Below are 20,127 nucleotides of genomic sequence, written 5' to 3' on the forward strand. Positions count from 1 at the left end.
TCAATATTGCTTTTGGAAGTGTTTTGGGTCATTGTCCTGCTGGAAGACCCATGACCTCTGAGGGAGACCCAGCTTTCTCACACTGGGCCCTACATTATGCTGCAAAATTTGTTGGTAGTCTTCAGACTTCATAATACCATGCACACGGTCAAGCAGTCCAGTGCCAGAGGCAGCAAAGCAACCCCAAAACATCAGGGAACCTCCGCCATGTTTGACTGTAGGGACCGTGTTCTTTTCTTTGAATGCCTCTTTTTTTTTTTCCTGTACACTCTATGTTGATGATTTTTCCCAAAAAGCTCTACTTTTGTCTCATCTGACCAGAGAACATTCTTCCAAAACGTTTTAGGCTTTCTCAGGTAAGTTTTGGCAAACTCCAGCCTGGCTTTTTTATGTCTCGGGGTAAGAAGTGGGGTCTTCCTGGGTATCCTACCATACAGTCCCTTTTCATTCAGACGTCGACGGATAGTACGGGCTGACACTGTTGTACCCTCGGACTGCAGGGCAGCTTGAACTTGTTTGGATGTTAGTCGAGGTTCTTTATCCACCATCCGCACAATCTTGCGTTGAAATCTCTCGTCAATTTTTCTTTTCTGTCCACATCTAGGGAGGTTAGCCACAGTGCCATGGGCTTTACACTTCTTGATGACACTGCGCACGGAAGACGCAGGAACATTCAGGTCTTTGGAGATGGACTTGTAGCCTTGAGATTGCTCATGCTTCCTCACAATTTGGTTTCTCAAGTCCTCAGACAGTTCTTTGGTCTTTTTTCCTTTCTCCATGCTCAATGTGGTACACACAAGGACACAGGACAGAGGTTGAGTCAACTTTAATCCATGTTAACTGGCTGCAAGTGTGATTTAGTTATTGCCAACACCTGTTAGGTCCCACAGGTAAGTTACAGGTGCTGTTAATTACACGAATTAGAGAAGCACCACATGATTTTTCAAAGGGTGCCAATACTTTTGTCCACCCCCTTTTTTAGGTTTGGTGTGGAATTATATCCAATTTGGCTTTAGGACAATTCTTTTTGTGTTTTTCTCATTGAAGACAAATTAAATGAAGAGAATAATACCAAAGAATTTGTGATTGCAATCATTTTCAGGAAGAAACTGAGTATTATCTGACAGAATTGTAGGGGTGCCAATACTTTTGGCCAGCACTGTATGTGTAGTGCTGAAAGAGATAGGAGATTTTGCTCCGCTACTTGAAAAGGTCTGCTTGCTGCTTCCAGAAGGGAATGAGATCTTGTTCTCCCCTGGTGGTTTATGTAAGCCACGGTGGTTCTGTTGTCCGACTTTTCCCGAACATGACTGGCCTGGAGTAAAGGCAGGAAGCCCTCAAAGCGTTCCTCACTGCCCATAGCTCTTTTAAGTTTGATGACCCTTTTTCCTCTAGGACTGACCAAGAGCCCTGAGTTATGTGGTTTCCCAGGTGTGCCCCCCCACCCTTAGTTGCTTGCCTCGGTCGTGATGTTTTGCACTGTTGTGTCCAACAAGGGTCCAGACCTTTCTAGGGTTTTCTCTAGACTCCAAGTGTCAGACTTGTCTTCTACCCGACAGCAAGATAGACAAAGTCACAAAGTTGGTCTCGGCAGCTATACCGACCCCAGATATGTCCTTGAGGAAAGCACTGTCCCTGCTAGGTACTCTAACGTTGTGCATTCCAGCAGTCAAGTGGGCTCAATTTCACACACGAGCACTTCAGTGGGAAATCTTGTCAGCATAAAAATTTTAAAAGGGTATTTAGAAGGAAAGTTACATCTCTCCTTACATACCAGAAACTCCCTCTTGTGGTGGACGGACAGGTCAAATTTAACTTTAGGGGTCCAGTGGGTTCTAGTCTTGATTTTTGGGTGTTCACCATCCAGACCAGGTTCTGCAAGGTCATCATGACTTCTTTCAGCTGAGAAACACAATGGCTCTCTGAATTCCCTAAGGAAGTCGTCCAGATATGGTATTATGACCGCGTTTTGAATGCGAAGAAAGGCCGTTACTTCGGCTATTAGTTTGGTGAACACCCTTGGGGCAATCGACAACCCGAAGAGGAGAGCTCGGAACTGGAAGTGCCTGCACCTTCCTTGGATGTAAAGCGCAACCCTTAGATACTGTTGGTCATTTGGGTGAATGGGGACGTGATTATACGCGTCTTTCAGATCTATCACTGCCATAAAACAATTTTGAAACTGAAGCTTTATTGCTGAATTTACCGATTCCATCTTGAATGTATGGTTGTTTATGAAACGGTTGAGGCCTTTTAAATTTATAATAGTCCTGAAAGAACCGTCCGTTTTTTTTATTAGAGAGGGGAATAAAATCCCCTTCCTTTCTGACTGACCGGAGCTTCGCATACCACTTGCTTCTCCAAAAGGGTAAGGATCTCTGATTCCAGAGCCAGCTGTTCGTCCGGGAACTTCCTTACCGGGGTCACCGCAAATATTTGCCGTGGTTGTTGAAGGAATTGATTGTCCAGTCCATCCCTTAATATGTTGAGGACCCAGGAACTGGAGGAGATGTTTTTCCAGGCCTGAACAAAATGTGGCCTGGCGTCATTGTGGAGGCTTTTTGGAGGTGGAGGAGGTACCACCGAACATATATTCGGACTCTTTTCTGTTCTTGAAATCCCATTTCCTTTTCTCCCCCGAGGGGCAACCTCTATTAAATTTCCCCCTCTGGAAATAGGTTCTCCTGGTGTCTGCTGAAAACCCAGGGAATCTTCCTTTTTTGTCGCTCGCCTTCTCAAGGACGTCTTCCAACTTCTTCCCAAAGAGAAATTGACCACCACAAGGTATGAAAGACAGCCTAGACTTTGATTGTAAGTCTCCAGGACATCCCTTGGGCAACAGAGCTCGTCTCGCCGCGTTTGACAGACCGGCTGACCTAGCTGCGAGATTTAACAGAATCTACAGAAATATCTGCCAGGAAGGCTGTCGCACCATGTAATGGGCTGGTTGGCTAGAATTTTGTCTCTTGAGGGTTTTTTTGTCTTTTAGTTGATTTTCCAACTGCTGCAACCAGACTATTAGGGAACAGGTAGTACATGTTCCTGCAATAGCTGGTTTTAGGCCACCTGCTGCTGATTCCCAAGTATGTTTTAGGAAAGTATATGCCTACTTATCCAAGGGATCTCTAAGCACCACTGAGTCCTCAAAGGGGAGTGCTGATCTCTTAGATGACCTAGATACAACACCGTCAATTTTTGGAACCTTGTCGCAATTTTCAGAGTCCTTAAACTCAAAGGGATATTTCCTTTTTGAGGATGAAGGCAAGGCCCCTACTTTCTCCGGCTTCCTCCATTCTCTATTAATAAGTGCCTGGACCTTGGCATTTACCGGAAAGGTGCGTTTTTCTTCTCTTCTAACACTCGAAACATAATGTCTTCTATGGATTTTACAGATTTATCCTCCTTTAACCCCACAGTGCTTCTGATGACTTTTATAAATTTATCGGTGTCTTCTATAGGAAAGCATGGTCTCCCCCGTCACTGTCTGAGGAGGATGAGGATGAAGCTTCACTACAATACTGTCCCCCTGACAACACCGAAGAATCAGAACCAGAAGAAGAATCGGATATGACCTTCCATCTTTTCCTTAAAATTGTTTTAAGGGAACCATCTACCTCTGATCTGTTGACAGACCTGAGACTAGCAGCAAAATCCGGTGTACCCTCACAAATGGTTCTCTGAATGCAGTCCGAGCAGAGCTCCTTCTGCCAGTCATTTGCATATTGCACATTCCTTGTTCCGCTTCTCGTCGGTAACTTTCCTGGGATGCTCCTGGTGATTAAACACACAACAGGAGGCCCATTAGCAAATATATATAGTGACATTCACGAAGATCACTCACCCCGCCATTGCGGATACCGGAATTGAAGACTGTTTCAGGATACGCAACGCATCCTTCCTGGAGACCGTGGAGTCCTGAGAAGCTTTACTTCTCTGACTGGGACAGCTGCCGCTTTTACCGCTGGACCCGGCGAGCAGATGGAGGTGGTGATGAGGTTGGTAGCGACTGTGGCTGTGGTGTCAGCTGCTGCTGCTCCATGTCTGACATTATGGCAGACTCCTTGAGCAGTGTTCTGAGCATAGGTGCACTTTTATATAGAGAGGTGGGCGGAGTCAGCCACCAAATCCCTGCAATCTCCTCTGGTTAATCCCCCCCCATGCCGCTGCCAATTTCAGCCATTGGGCTTTACTGCTGGCGCCAACGTCACCAGGGTACTCCCTACCCAGCGTGTCCCACGACGTCAGAGGCACGTGACCATTCACTCCTGGTCACGTGCGCGGCAGGGGGAGGGTGGCGCCGTGGTGCACAGAAGCCCAGGACCTCTGCCCCCACGTGCAGCAGATCCCCAGGGAACCTGTGGATGGCACTACCAGGACCTGAAGGCCAGCGCCACGGAACACCAGCCCTGCTCTTTCAGCGCCGGGACAGGACTGGGTAAGTGGATCTTTATCCTGGTGAGCCGTTCTCGGCAGCACGTTTACACAGGATGACCTGCTGCCCAGAAGAGTGATATTTAAGCTTAATGAATTCCCCTGACAAACTAATGTTTTGCTTGTACATCGGGTGACTGTCAGCCTGTTTAGATCTGCCGATCAGTATCCGATTATTGGCCAGTGTAGAAGCACCTTAAAGAGTCACTGGCTCACACTGCGCTCAGTGAGACCCACCGGCTCTGATGAGAGTTGTAGTCTGCACCTGGCGCATGTGGATAGCGGTCACTTTGTCTATTCACAGACGCCAGAGCCAGTTTCAGGGAGCGTGGACGACATCCGAGCTCTGTGGGGAAATGTTTGGTAATAAATTGGTGAACGAGGGACTGTCTCTTATTTTTATTTCTCTAGTTTTATGTTTTTCAGGTTTCCATTTCTGGACTATATCGGATTCGATGGATTCCTGCGGACCTGCAGGGGATTTTTTTTGTTCAATAAATTGGTGAACTATTGTGTGGGGAAGTCTTTATTAATCACATTAGATGCACAAATTCTGGGGTGGCTGCGGGCTGGTATTTTTAGGCTGGAAAGGGCTCAACAACTGAGGACCTTCCCAGCCTGATAATATCAGCCAGCAGCTGTCTGCTTTACCTAGGCTGGTTATCAAAAATAAGGGGGACCCCACGTTGCTTTTTTCATTTATTTTTTAGCTAAATATAAGTACAGTAAACTACACACACGGCACTAATTATATATTTCACCGATATCTTTCATCTATCTCGATCTTTGTACATCTAACACCTAAACATTTGTCATTTCTATTCTGCACTCTATTCCGGTATGTGTCACACGGACGGCACATGGATGTCACACTTTGTCATCTGTGTGCAGGACGTATTGACGTCTGTGCTGCCGGAAAAAAACAGACATGTCCACAGGTGGGTCACATGGACATGTGCTCAACCCCATAGATTTTAATGGGTGTACGTGTTTAAGTGTATCTGGTGGAGGGGACCTAAAGGGTATGGGCACTTTTAGTCTGACTTACCAGAAGGGGGCGTGACCACTTAAAGTGATGAGTGAATATGTTCGAAATCCGATCTCAAAAGTTAAATTTGGCACAAATGTGGCACATTCGGATTCATGATCGGAAAGGCGAGCATTTTTACTTAAATTCGGGAAAATCGGCAAAGTTCGGGAACGTGATTGCGGGGCAACTACAGCGTTTTTAACAGTTTGTCTAGCATAGTGCCTGTGTATGATGAGCAGGGGGACGTGTTAGATGAGTGGAGGGGCTGGGGAGAGCTCAGAACAGGTCAGATCAGCGGCGCGCTTGTAATTTTTTTTTTCCTGTAACTTTAAGTGAGGAAAGCGCGGCTAACCAATCAGAGCGCAGGAAGCATCCGCACTGTCTAGACACAAGGGCTTCTGCCATTGGCTGCTGAAATCACATATCCTCTCTATATAAAGAGCGGCCATGTTCCCTCAGCGCCATTTTATGCATGTCACACTGCCGGTGATAGACGCTGCTCCAAATGAGAGATATTAGCTAGATAGATGGGCGCTTGTTTGGAAGTCAGATAGTGTAGATAAGTCCTCTGCTGTGTACCTGTGAAATCAACCTTGCAGCACATTTTTATTTTTATTGTGCAATTACTGAGATTCAGACAGAATCAGCAGGGCCCGTGCCACAGAACAGCGTTGTGCACGGCTTGTATTGTGCTGTATGCACCAGTATCCCTTCAATCTATTTTTTTCACTTGCTAATGTGATAAAGCTAGCAAGCCATTGCAGCCCACCTTTTGATTTTGTGGGGTTGAAATTCAGCCGTATGCAGACTCTGCAGAGATTCTCAGTGCAGAGCACAACAAAACTTTTTTTTTCATTTGCTAATGTGACAGTGCAAGATATAGTAGCCCACTTTGTCATTTTTTTGGTGGGTGAAATTCAGCTGTATCCACAGTAAAAAAAATATTCCCATGGGTTGTAGTGAATATGAATTTGAATGGTCTTTAATAGCGAGCACACAGACCGCAAATCGGCAGCAGGAGCCGTGCTGCGGGTACAGTGTGTGCGCTGTTGATAGTGAATGGTCACTGCTCCCCACGCACAGTCCCGGCGTGGGGAGCAGTGACTATTCCGGCACAGCATCTCAGTGTGCGGGCGCTTGGCAGTTACGCCATGCGCGCCTCAGACAGTGAGATACCTGTCAGCAACAGAGCAGGACGCAGCGCTGGAGGAGAGAGGAGGTGAGTATAATTGTTTATTTTTTTGTGTGCAGCGTGTTGGGGATCAGATGGTTCCAAGCATACCGGGAAGAGGGATGAGGGGGGCCATACATACCAGTATAGCGATACAATAGCGAAATGTGGTTTATAGATTCTGCACAGACTTGTCAACAACTTGACCCATTTGAATACTTGCCAAAGAAATGAGGTTGGTTTCCAAAACAACCGAACTTCATGATGGCAAACCTCCGATGCAAGGACTTTTGACTTATACGTTGTCTTGGGAGACTCACTGACATCATACCCTGCATATTGCCAATGATTTATATCTAGTATGTGGTCATCAGGCCTATAAATGGCTTCTCCCGGGTGCAGAGGGAACCTGCACCTTAGCACGCCTTACACCTGCCACCTTCATACTTCTGCATGGTGACCTAGATATAAATTCTGTCCTCAAACATTCCCTATATAAACAAGCTGCAGACAATCGCCCCAGACCGAATGGTAGACCTCATATAGTGGAAATGGGGATAGGGAATAAGAGTATATTCATTTACCCTTTTCATTACATAAATGTTGGTATTACTAGTGTATGTAACTGCTAGAACTGGTACATTTGTTATGACGATGCTATGCAGAGAGATGCACAAGATCAGACATCATAGACCGTCAGTTATCACATCTGCAAAATATCATAGCGCTCCTCCAGAAAACATATATGACGAGATTTACAAACAAGATATCTGACGGTGAACGGGACTCATCCCCTCCAGGCTCCCATAGCACGGGGAAGTAGCTGATGAATAAACTGTCTGTAAATAATTAAAAGGGAGGAATTGTTATGGTAAATATTTATACTTTGCTTTGATTATTATTTTAGACAATTGAATCTACTGTAAGGCGGCGGTGTTCACACCGTGCAGTAACTGAGGCAGTGACCCAAGCAAGTCCAACATAATAGCTTTTATTCAGCAACTCACGGGTAAACAGAAAGTCCTCCGGTTCGCAGCCGGGTTAACATGAGTCCATAAACAACGGTTACTGGGGACAACGGCCGGGCCGCTCAGAGCCTGACAGGTGCAGAGCTTTCCCAGGCAGTGGTTCAGCCACCCTCAGTCCTGCTGAGCTTTCCTGCTATGCTCCTAGCATGTTCCAACATAGAACAACACTAATCCTTAGTGCAGGGATTTTAAATGACCTGTGGCAAGAGCCACTGGAAAACCCGGGTTGGAGGGAGGAGGCCGCCCCACTGCCTCCTGTGACCTCCTCCAAGAAAAGAAGGCCCTGCTGGGTTTTACTTAATCTGCCTTAGCCAGGTAGTCTGACCAGGTGATTGCTCACCTTCATTCCTGCATTGCAGCCGCAGCTGTGTCTGTGACTGCAATGCACTCCAATGGATTTAATAGGTCTCTGTACACATTCTGGGGGATATATAATGTCCCTCGTATATGATCCCGGTCACTGCCTCACACTACCTATATATCTTTGATAATGTAATATTTTATTATTAGCCTTATAAGTGTTATTCATAAAAGCGATAACACGGCATGTTCACATTTTTGGAAATCTGGAGAATCCTGATTGGGTCTCTCCATCGGTTGGTTGTAGTGGGAGAGTTGTCGGTCCCCATTATGCTACTTCTACTCTCGTGAAATTGATGCCATTTCCTTGGTGTTAGACCCTAATTTATAGAAATGTGAACACTCCTGATTGGGTCTCCATCTATTGGGTTGGCTGTAATGGAATAGGTTTCGGTCTCCATTATACAATTTTTACTCTAGTGAAATTGATGCCACTTCGCTGGTATCTGCCAATAATTTTTGGAAATGTGGAGAATCCTGATTGGGTCTCCATCTGCTGGGTTGGCTGTAGTGCAAGAGATTTTGGTCTCCATTACAATAGTTATATCCTAGTGAAATAAATTTTTGGTTGCAGATGTTGTACTCCACACAGGGGTACTCAGACAAGATAAAATCAAAATTGGTATATAAAGCAGGCTACATCTCAGCTTAAAATTCTTTGGGGCAAATATTGTTCTCCATACAGGGAAAAAAAACAACTTGGGTCCGAGCAGCTTCCTGACCCTCATCACCAGACGTTTACTCCCGGGGGGGAAGGGTGGAGGTGATCCTGATGAGACTCAGATACCCTAGGGTCACGCGGACTGTACTGTTCTGTCAGGGCAAAAAGAGGAGGAGGGATAACACATTGGATGATGATGAGGTTGTGTATCCCACTTGGTGTGAACCCAGAGGCATGCAGCTGAGTAGCTCATCTGAGGAGGTGGAGGAGGAAGAAGAGGAGGTTACGTTGCTTCCTCCGGCGCAGACACGGAGTGATGCAACTGTGAAGAGCACTGCATCCTTTCCCACAACTGTGGCAGTGACCAGAACCATTCGCGGGTCTGCAGCTCGCAGGGGTGGCAAGGGTAGCCTTGCCTGGGCCTTTTTTGACACTGCAAGAGATGAGCCAACTCCCATTATCTGGCAACTTTGCAAGAAAAAACTCAGTAGAGTGAAAAAGTGCAATAATTTTACTAGTACATGCATGAACCTTCACATGCCCAATCAACATGCGTTACTCTGGCAATCTCACTGCGATAAAATGCCGGCCTCAACAACCATCAGCCACCCCATGTATCACATCTGCTGCTTCCTCCTCCTCTTCTGTTACCGTGAAAAGTATTGTCACGCAGGTCTCCCACCGCAGAATCTCTGGTTCTTTACCCGCCCCAGTCAGGCTGAGTGAGAGCCCGTCAGCTGTAACGGAAGTAGACATGCCTGCTGGTTTTGACCGATCTAACAGAATGAGCAGACCACAACTTTATCAATCCATCGTAGCATCTCCGCCTGTACCTCACTCACGGTCCTGCAGTTTGTCCGGTTCACCGTACTCCACCCTCTCTCAGCACGGCAGCCAACCCTCGGTCCCTTAGTTGTGGTCACGTAAAAGATTGTTTCCTCCTACACATGACAAAGCTAAGAGATTGAACTCCACCATCTCCAATCTGTTGGCCATGGAAATGGTGGTGTCAGGCCCTAATTTTTTGAAATGTGAACATTATTGGTTGGGTCTCCATTTACTGGTTTGGCTGTAGTGGCTGTCTACCTTGTGAACATTGTGTTGAAGCTTTCAAGGTGTCACGGGTTTACCGTGACAGAGAGGAGCCAGAAGACCGCAGCGTCTGGTTCCTCCCACTCCTGCACTCATTAGAAACCTTTCACCTTCATATTAATCGGTGCAGGGGTTAATCTGCTCAGTTGTGAGCTCTTGGAAGCTTACCGTGATTTAGGCTCTCAGCAGATTTGTGCCGTGCATCTCACTGTGTAACTCTGTACCCCAACACATCAGACTGTCGCCTACCGTGGAAACCTTGAAAAGCAAGCTGAAGACCCACTTCTTCTGACAAGCGTACAATCTGCAGTACCCCTCGCTCCACCATACCACTGCACGACTAGCTGTACCCCCGTCCTACTGTATCCTCACCAATCCCTTTTAGATTGTTTGTGCGCCCTCGCGGGCAGGGTCCTCTATCCTCTTGTACCAGTCGGTGACCCCTTTTCACATGTAAAGCGCCACGGAATAAATGTTGCTGTAATAATAATTATAGTACTTGTACTCTGGGTCAATTGATGGCACTTTCTTGGTGTCTACCCCTAATTTGTTGTGTTTTGGCAGCTTTTGGGCCCGTTTGGAGGTGTTGTATATGCGTTTGTTTTTGCCCCCCATTGAATCCTATGGCGTTCGGTAATTTTCAGAGAATATTCAACGAATAAATCTGTGAATATTGTTGATTCGGCAAATGCAATCCAAACCGAATATTGAAACATTCGCTCATCTCTAATAGTGGGTTATATGAGCCGGAGGTTATGAACATGGACGACGATACTAATATATGCCGCACTCTAGATGGAGATCCTACTGATTCATACAATACCCCCTTACATTGTCTTTTGGAGGAGGGTTTGGTATCGGCTGTACTTAATGCCAAACAAATAGAACGATTAAAGGAAAATCACCCACAATGTCCAATATTTCATACATTACCGAAAACTCACAAAGAAGGAAACATCCATCAGTCTAGAGATACATTCAATACTGGCTGCAGAGAAGATTCCTATAATATAGAGAATATTACCAGAAAACATTTACCTATGTTATACACCGACAAGGATCCAGCAACAAGAAAGACAACTGACACGTGGAGGACAAACACCAAAGGTTTCATTGAATGTGGGAGAAATAAATGTGGTTTGTGCAAGTCTGTGCACAAAGCAAAAATGTCTGCATCTACTAACCATAATAAACCCTATAATATCCGACATCTCATTAGTTGTAGCTCCACACGTCATTGACACCATACAATGTGAAGCTTGTCTGCTGCAATATGTGGGGGGCACGGTCAGACCCTTACGTCACCGCATTGGGGGACACGTTAGGGACGTTCTTGGCCCCACAACATGTAATACATCTCCAGCATCACAACATCTCATACAACACAATAGGGATTAATCACTTTACAGTTGTGGGTATTGAATATGTCACCAGACCAGCTAAGGGGGGAGATTGGTATAAAAGTACACCCCAGAGAAGCCTTGTGGATTCTGGAATTGGACTCCAGATTCCCCAGTGATATGAAGCTTCGTTCAGACCTTGTATCCATTTACTGAATTGTGTTTTTTCCTCTTTTATAGTAATTATACATAATATACACATTATAGATGCAGACACTTCATTCTTGTATTGCACGGATGCTTTTTGTTGTGAACATATGATCATCCATAGGGGTAATGTAGACATACTTGCACATGTCCATTTGGGGCTGGGGGTCTCCGCTGTGCATTAGACACTATGATGTGTATAAGAAGCCGGTTACTGGTGTTACGGATCCGGGTGGTGGAACCTCTGTGCCGAGGTGCAAGGAGGGACCCAGAGGGGCGTGACTAAGTATCAACCCGAACCGACCCTGGTCAGACGGCAGCTAACGACACCGTGACCAGGGAGGATTCGGGCTGAGGGACCAGGTGCTACTCTGGGGACGACCTTGTAAGAGAGCAGGTGGCTCCAACGGGTCAGATGGCTGGGACTGACCGGTATGACGGATGGACACGGCAAGCAGGCAGAAGTCTCTGGTGGCTGACAGGTGGTAGTCTCTAGTTTTACCAGGCAGGTGGCCACAGCAAGTGACGGCAGAGCCTCCAGGCAGGCTGGCAGGAAACAGGCGGGCGCTCCCAGGTGAGCGGGCAGACCGACAAGGCAGGAAACAGGCAGGGAACAGGTGAGCGCTCCCAGGTGAGCGGGCTGATGGACTCTGCAGGTAACAGACGGATGCTCCCAGGTGAGTGGACTGACAGACAGGGCAGGTAACAGGCGGATGCTCCCAGGTGAGCGGACTGGCAGACAGGGCAGGTAACAGGCGGATGCTCCCAGGTGAGCGGACTGGCAGACAGGGCAGGAAACAGGCAGATGCTCCCAGGTGAGCGGACTGGCAGACAGGGCAGGTAACAGGCAGGTAACAGGTGAGCGCTCCAGGTGAGCAGGCTCGGCAGGTAACGGGCAAATAACAGGCTGGCAGGCAGGACGAGGAGTCCGGCAAGCAGCGGGACCTGAGGGCTGAAGCAGAGATCAGAAACTGTGCTACAACTTTGCTCGGGCACCACCATTTTGGAGGAGGTGCCCTATATATGGGAGGACCCTCGGCTATTGGCCAGGGACTCCTTTAAGAGGGGGGGAGCGCCCGCGCCCTAAGTACAGTGCCCGGGGGACTGCGCGCGCAGACAGCAGGCTGAGAAGCAGAGCGGGGAGCGTGGTGAGAGGGACGGCGTCTCTGCCCGGCAGGAGGCAGAGATGCCGAAGCTACAGGGCTACGCGCGCCGACAGCAGGCTAGGAAGGAGAGCGTGGAGCGAGGAGGTGAGAGGGACGGCGTCTCTGCCTGGAAGAAGGCAGAGACCCCGATGCTACAACTGGTTATTTTTTCCATGACTATGAATCAAACACATATAACAGTTTGAAACGCATAGCTTTTGCGACTTTCCCCAGGAGATCCTGTTCTTGGCTATGTGCGCACGTTCAGGATTTGAATGCAGAAAATTCCTTCAGGTTTCTGCATCTCTTGGCAGGAAAAACACTGCAGAAAAAACATGCGTTTTACAGCAATTTTGATGCGTTTTGTACAGCAATGAATCCTTTTTGGAGCCAAATAAATATATTTGAAAAAAGAAACGTGGGACATCGCTTTAACCCTTGGATTACTGTCAGACCTGTATATTGGTTAATTTAAATGATTAAAGAATGTGTCAGTTGTAGTTCAAATAAAGTGTTTTACTCTCAGTGTGTGGGTTTATTTAGCTATTTACTTAGGTTTAGTAATGAGATGGCCTGATTGACACCTTTTCATCACGAAACAAAAGGGCTAGGTGTCAGCTAATCCCATAGGGGTTAATCCCATTAGTATTCCCATTCATGTCATTTCTGGGGCAGCTGAGAGCTGCTCTTTTTAGCCTAGGAAGGTGCCATTAGGCAACCATGTTCCCTGGCTATTAATAACAGATCACAGTTGTTTGTTTAGCCGCTACGTCCCCCAAAACGCTGTGTTCTAATGCCGCACTTTTGTTGTTAATACAGGCGGATCCACCGCATATAATGACATTTCAATCAGTCAAAATCTGCAGCGGAGACCCAGAAATTGATTTTCTGCAGGTGAATTTGGGTATGCCCATGATCAAGAGCCGCTGTGGGTTTGGAGCTGTGTATTTATGCAGTGTCAAACCCGCAGTGTTCAGATGTTACAGCATAGTGGATGGGATTTCTAGAAATCCTATTTCCACTATGTGTGCATCTGAGGCTGCGGATCACCCGCGGACACTGACATGCGGTGCGTTTTTGAGGACCGCAGCATGTCAAATTATCCTGTGGAGTCACTTGTCTCCGCAACATAAATTTGACCACTAGAATGTATTGTATTCAGTGAACACATGCAGACTTACCTGCGTTAAATAGAAACAGTGTTTTGGACGCAGCAAACATATGCTACGTCCAAAGCGTTGCCACGTCCGGATCGTGGGCACATAGCCTTATATTAAAAAAAAAAATGGCGTGGGCTCCATTATTTTCATTATCAGCAAAGGGAAAGCCAACTACTGTGAGGTGATATTAGTAGCCGGGGAAGGGGCCATTAGCCAAAAATGTTTCCTGGCTATTAACAGCACACAGCTGTTTGCTTAGCCTTTACTGGCTAGATTACAGGGGGACCCCAGAAAAAAATTGATGTAGGGTTCCCTATAAAATCTAACCAGCAAAGGCTATACAGACATCTGCGGGTTAATACTAAAAGCCAGGGAAGGGACCATGGATCCTGGCCCCCTCTGCGGTTAATAATATCAGCTCTCAGCTGCCCCAGAACTGGCGCGGGGTTCATGTCAGTCTTGTATTGACAGCTGACATGAAGCCCAGGTTATAGACGCCCCCATTACTATCCCCGTAGTAATGTTTTTGTCATTTTACAATAAAGACACAGCTAGAATAAAGTGTTTTATTGAAATAAAATTATACACGGTTTTAATCTTTTATTTGAAAATAAAAAAACAGTGTATACTCACCTAACGCCCAGTCCCTGAAGCCCTCGTCTCCTGTAAGTAATCAAAAATAAAAAACAACCATATCCCTTACCTGCCTTCATGATTTAATCCCAGTGTCCCATGGCAATCTGGTTAACTTCTACAGCATCCACATCAATCACTGATGTGACTGTTGTAGAAGACAGCTCTGTATACACCGACAGGAGTGTAATCACTCCTGTCAGTGTACATCGCTGCGCTACTGGGACTGAGTTCACCGGAGTTCATCAGCTGAAGATCAGCTGATAAGCCCTGGTGCCCTCATACACTGCATCAGTGTTGCGTGGGAAAATTCCCAAGCAGCACTGATGCCGTATGTGAGGTCACCGAAGCTCGTCAGATGATCTCAGCTGATGAACTCTGGTGAACTCATTCCCAGAAGCACAGCGATGTACACTGCCGGGAGCGATTGTCGGGTGGTCGGGTTGCCGTGAGACATCGGGAGGATGGCGGACAGGTGAGAATACAGTGTTTTTATTTTAATATTGAATTTTTACTTTTTTTTTTTACACTGCGCACAGACGCTGGCTGAGGAGACTACTTCTCCCCTCCGCTGCGCCTGCTCCCGCTGTTATCAGCGGGATCAGCCATCGGATGATGGGAGGAGTAGTCTTCCGCGGTCCATTCTTTGTGCGGTTTTGCGGCGTTTTTGACTCATTGACTTAAATTGAGTCAGTCAAATATGCAGCAAACATTCGCAGTAAATCCGCAAATATATTTATACACTGTGTTCCAAATTATTATGCAAATAATATTTTCTCAGATTTTCCCAAATTACCTATATGAATTCCAGTCATTGTAATTTTCCAGTCAAATAACTATTAGAGGACAATTGAAAGGTTTTTGTATAAACTGCCTATGATAACAGTAGATTTTTAAAAAAATAAAAAACTCAAACTGCACTCAAAATGCATGTTCCAAATTATTATGCACAGCAGAGTTTTCAACCTTTTCATTTTAATAATGAACAAAAAAATTGTCATTTTTGCAATTATAAGCATTAGCAGGTTATTACAAACTGAAATCAAACAGTTTTCAACTCAAAACTTTATTCTAGGTGATGTTACATTTGCACATAGGACCGCTTGTTGGAAAGGAGCTTCTGAACTCTCTCGTCCATTGAATTTGTCAGGTTTTGGATGGTTTCTGCTTTAATTGTTTTGCATGAGGACAGAATACCCTCCCAGAGCTGTTGCTTAGATGTGAACTGCCTCCCGCCATCATAGACACTCCTTTTGATGATGCTCCAGAGGTTCTCAATGGGGTTGAGGTCAGGGGAGCATGGGTGCCACACCATAAGTTTGTCCGCTTTTATGCCCATAGCAGCCAGAGATGCAGATGTGTTATGTGCAGCATGAGACGGGGCATTATCATGCATGAAAATGATCTCGATGGTCCAGATGGATGGAGTGGAGGATGGCTGGTTGATGGACACCCCATGCAAACACGGCTATGGCGCTAACAAGGAGGAGGTGGAGTAATGTTTTGAGCTGGAATCATGGGGAGAGAGATTGTCGGCCCTTTTAGGATTCCTGAAGGGGTAAAGATGAACTCCATAATGTATGTTGAGTTTCTCAAACAGCACTTCCTTCCATGGTTCAAGAAGAAGAACCGTGCATTCCGCAGCAAGATCATTTTCATGCATGATAATGCCCCGTCTCATGCTGCACATAACACATCTGCATCTCTGGCTGCTATGGGCATAAAAGGGGACAAACTTATGGTGTGGCACCCATGCTACCCTGACCTCAACCCCATTGAGAACCTCTGGAGCATCATCAAAAGGAGTGTCTATGATGGCGGGAGGCAGTTCACATCTAAGCAACAGCTCTGGGAGGGTATTCTGTCCTCATGCAAGACAATTGAAGCAGAAACCATCCAAAACCTGACATTCAATGGACGAGAGAGTTCAGAAGCTCCTTTCGAACAAGGGGTCCTATGTGCAAATGTAACATCACCTAGAATAAAGTTTTGAGTTGAAAACTGTTTGATTTCAGTGTGTAATAACCTGCTAATGCTTATAATTTCACAAATGACCATTTTTTTGTTCTTTATTAAAATGAAAAGGTTGAAAACTCTGCTGTGCATAATAATTTGGAACATGCATTTTGAGTGCAGTTTGAGTTTTTTATTTTTTTAAAAATATCCTGTTATCATAGGCAGTTTATACAAAAACCTTTCAATTGTACTCTAATAGTTATTTGACTGGAAAATTACAATGACTGCAATTCATATAGGTAATTTGGGAAAATCTAAGAAAATATTATTTGCATAATAATTTGGAACACAGTGTAGATGAATTTTTTGTTGCGGATTTGACTGACTCAATTCAAGTCTATGGATGAAAAACGCTGCAGAAACGCACAAAGAATTGACATGCTGCAGATTTAAACGCAATGACAATCCGGTCAAGATAATTCCTGCTCATGTGCACAGCACTTCAGGATTGTCATTGCATTAGCTGGCACACGGATTACCTAGCGTTTTTGGTGCATTTCCGAGCGGAAAAAACGCAGTGAAAACACATCAAAAACGCACAGTGTGCACATTGCTTTTTAATGTTTCTACGATTTTAATTTGTGTGTTTCCATATAAGTTTTTGTTTTTATTCACACTGGAAAACAGGTGCGGGATTATCAGTAACTTAATAAATTCCATCCATTCCTTCCCAACCGGGATTTTCCCTCCGAGCACTTCCCAAGGATCTCACCAAGCACTGAGAGATGAGCTGAAAGCAGACAATGTTTTCTATAGAGGAATGGCAGACATGGGTGTTGTCCACATAGAAAGCCTCTCCTAAATCCCATGCACAAAAAAGCCGCCCTACAATCTGCCAGGACACATGCGGAAACATATGAAGACTCCTGGGACTTTATACTCTGGAGTGATGAGACCAAGATAAATGTGTTTGGAACTGATGGCTTCAAAACTGTCTCAGAGGTGAGAAATACAATGAGAATGCATGGTGTCTACAGAGAAACCTGGTGGTGGCCATGTCCTCATGTGGGGCTGCATGAGCGCTGCTGGTGTCGGGGAGCTACAGGTCATTGATGACATCATGAATTCATAGATGTTCTGCTTTGTTACGCCCACTGGTGGTGCAAGTGGATTTCTGGACCCACCGGGCCGACCCTGGAGGGGCGTAACTAAGCAGCTACTTTGGTGTTCACTGGAGCCTCTAGTGGTGAGGTCAGGCTTGTGCGGCAGGTAGCTGCCAAGTACAACTCCAGGGTGGTGTCCGGCAGTAGCTGCTGACCCCAGGGGTCAGCTTAGCTGACACTGATTACGGCTCCATTCAGACTCAGTAAATACAGTCCAGGAACACTGACACGGAGACTTAGGGGAATGTTCAGACACTCGATGCACTGTGACCAGGGGACTTCAGGAACAGGAATGGCCACACTAGGACCAGGGGACAATGTTCAGGGCTCTGGCCGAACCAGGACCATTTGACAAGGGTTCAGGCACTGACTGCTCCGGGACCAAGGGACGAGGGTACAGGCACTGACCGCTCTGGAACCAGGGGATGAGGGTTCAGGCACTGGCCGCTACAGGACCACGGGATGAGGGTAGAGACACTGGCCTCTCCAGGTCCAGGGGATGAGGGTACCAGCACTGGTCTCTCCAGAACCAGGGGACAAGGGTACAGTACAGGCATTGATCTCTCCAGGACCAAGGGACGATGGTACAGGCACTGGCCACTCCAGAACCAGGGGATGAGGGTTCAGGCACTGGCCGCTCCAGGACCAGGGGGCAAGGGTTCAGGCACTGGCTGCTCCAGGACCAGGGGATGAGGGTTCAGGCACTGGCCGCTCCAGGACCAGGGGGCAAGGGTTCAGGCACTGGCTGCTCCTGGACCAGGGGACAAGGTTTTCGGCACGGGCTACTCTAAGACCAGGGATTCAGGAACAGGACTCTGGCCACAGTGGGACCAAGGGTTTATGGACTCAGGACCCTGGCCACACCAAGACCAGGGGACCTCACAAGTCACAAGCAGTACACCTTAGTAAGGGGAGAGAGAGTCTTTTATACAAGATGCCTCCCAGCTATTGGTTGGGAGCCATCTTGCAGGTGTACTACGTATGCTAAATGCCTCTCAGCAACCAGCTGAGGCATTTAGCATAAGGCGCGCACTGCCCCTTTAAGAACAGGGAAACACGCACGTACTAGACGCCGCCGGTAGCTGCAATGCAGTCACAGGAACAGAGGACAAGGAGAGCGCCAGGAACCAAGCCCACGGCCGGAGCGGTGAGAAAGCGTCTTTGCATGGAGGGAGAAGGGGACACCATGCGAGGGCGCCGGCATCAGCGTTACTCTATAATGGAAGAAAAGATGCTGCCATCACTCCATGCCCTTGGTAGACCTGCACTTCTCCAACATGACAATGATCCAAAACACACATCTAAGGCCACTGTTACATTTCTGAAGAACAGGGTGACAGTGATTCTGTGGCCAAGTGTCTCCTGATCTGAACCCAACCAAACACCTATGGGGAATTCTGAAAAGACAAGTTGTCATCGCTCCATCCAGCATCCAGGCTCTAAGAGCTCGTTATCGAAAAAGAGAATAAAGATAGATGTAGTATTGTCACTAACTTGTTCATTCCAGGCCTAGAAAACTTAGTGCCGTCCTTTAAAATTATGGAGGCCATACAAAATACTAGATGTAGTAGCTTTTGATGTGGGGTGTACTCATTTTTGCATCAACTAATTTGAGTAAAACTGAAGATTTTGTAATGAGAGTTATATTATTACTTTCATGTTTTGATTACAAAAAAATGTTCAATGAAATTCAGTGCTGGCAAAATTTTAGAAATGTATTCAGTGAGATATTAAATAAAATCTTACTCATCAAAGGGGGTGTACTTATTTATGCTGAGCAATGTTTATTACATTTATGAAACACAGTGAACATAATTACACTTTCTTTCCTGTATGACTTCTCTCATGTTTTACAAGATTTGATTTATATATAAAACATTTCCCACATTCTGAACAGGAAAATGATTTTTCTCCTGTATGAATTTTCTCATGTGCAACAAGGTGTGATTTATAGTGCTGGCCAAAAGTATTGGCACCCCTGCAATTCTGTCAGATCATACTCAGTTTCTTCCTGAAAATGATTGCAATCACAAATTCTTTGGTCTTATTACCTTCCTTTAATTTGCTTGCAAGGAAAGAACACAAAAGAGAATGAAGCAAAAATCAAATCATTGATCATTTCACACAAAACTCCAAAAAAGGGCCGGACAAAAGTATTGGCACCCTCAGCCTAATACTTGGTTGCACAACCTTTAGCCAAAATAACTGCGAACAACCGCTTCCGGTAACCATCAATGAGTTTCTTACAATGCTCTGCTGCAATTGTAGACCATTCTACTTTGGCAAACTGCTCCAGGTCCCTGATATTTGAAGGGTGCCTTCTCCAAACTGCCATTTTGAGATCTCTCCACAGGTGTTCTATGGGATTTAGGTCTGGACTCATTGCTGGCCACCTTAGAAGTCTCCAGTGCTTTCTCTAAAACCATTTTATAGTGCTTTTGGAAGTGTGTTTTGGGTCATTGTCCTGCTGGAAGACCCATGACCTCTGAGGGAGACCCAGCTTTCTCACACTGGGCCCTACATTATGCTGCAAAATTTGTTGGTAGTCTTCACACTTCATAATGCCATGCACACGGTCAAGCAGTCCAGTGCCAGAGGCAGCAAAGCAACCCCAAAACATCAGGGAACCTCCGCCATGTTTGACTGTAGGGACCGTGTTCTTTTCTTTGTCTCTTTTTTTTTTTCCTGTACACTCTATGTTGATGCTTTTTCCCAAAAAGCTCTACTTTTGTCTCATCTGACCAGAGAAC

The sequence above is a fragment of the Phyllobates terribilis genome, unplaced genomic scaffold, assembly GCF_046119375.1.
Source record: "Phyllobates terribilis strain yellow unplaced genomic scaffold, ASM4611937v1 Scaffold_171__1_contigs__length_4068163, whole genome shotgun sequence".
NCBI lineage: Eukaryota > Metazoa > Chordata > Amphibia > Anura > Dendrobatidae > Phyllobates > Phyllobates terribilis.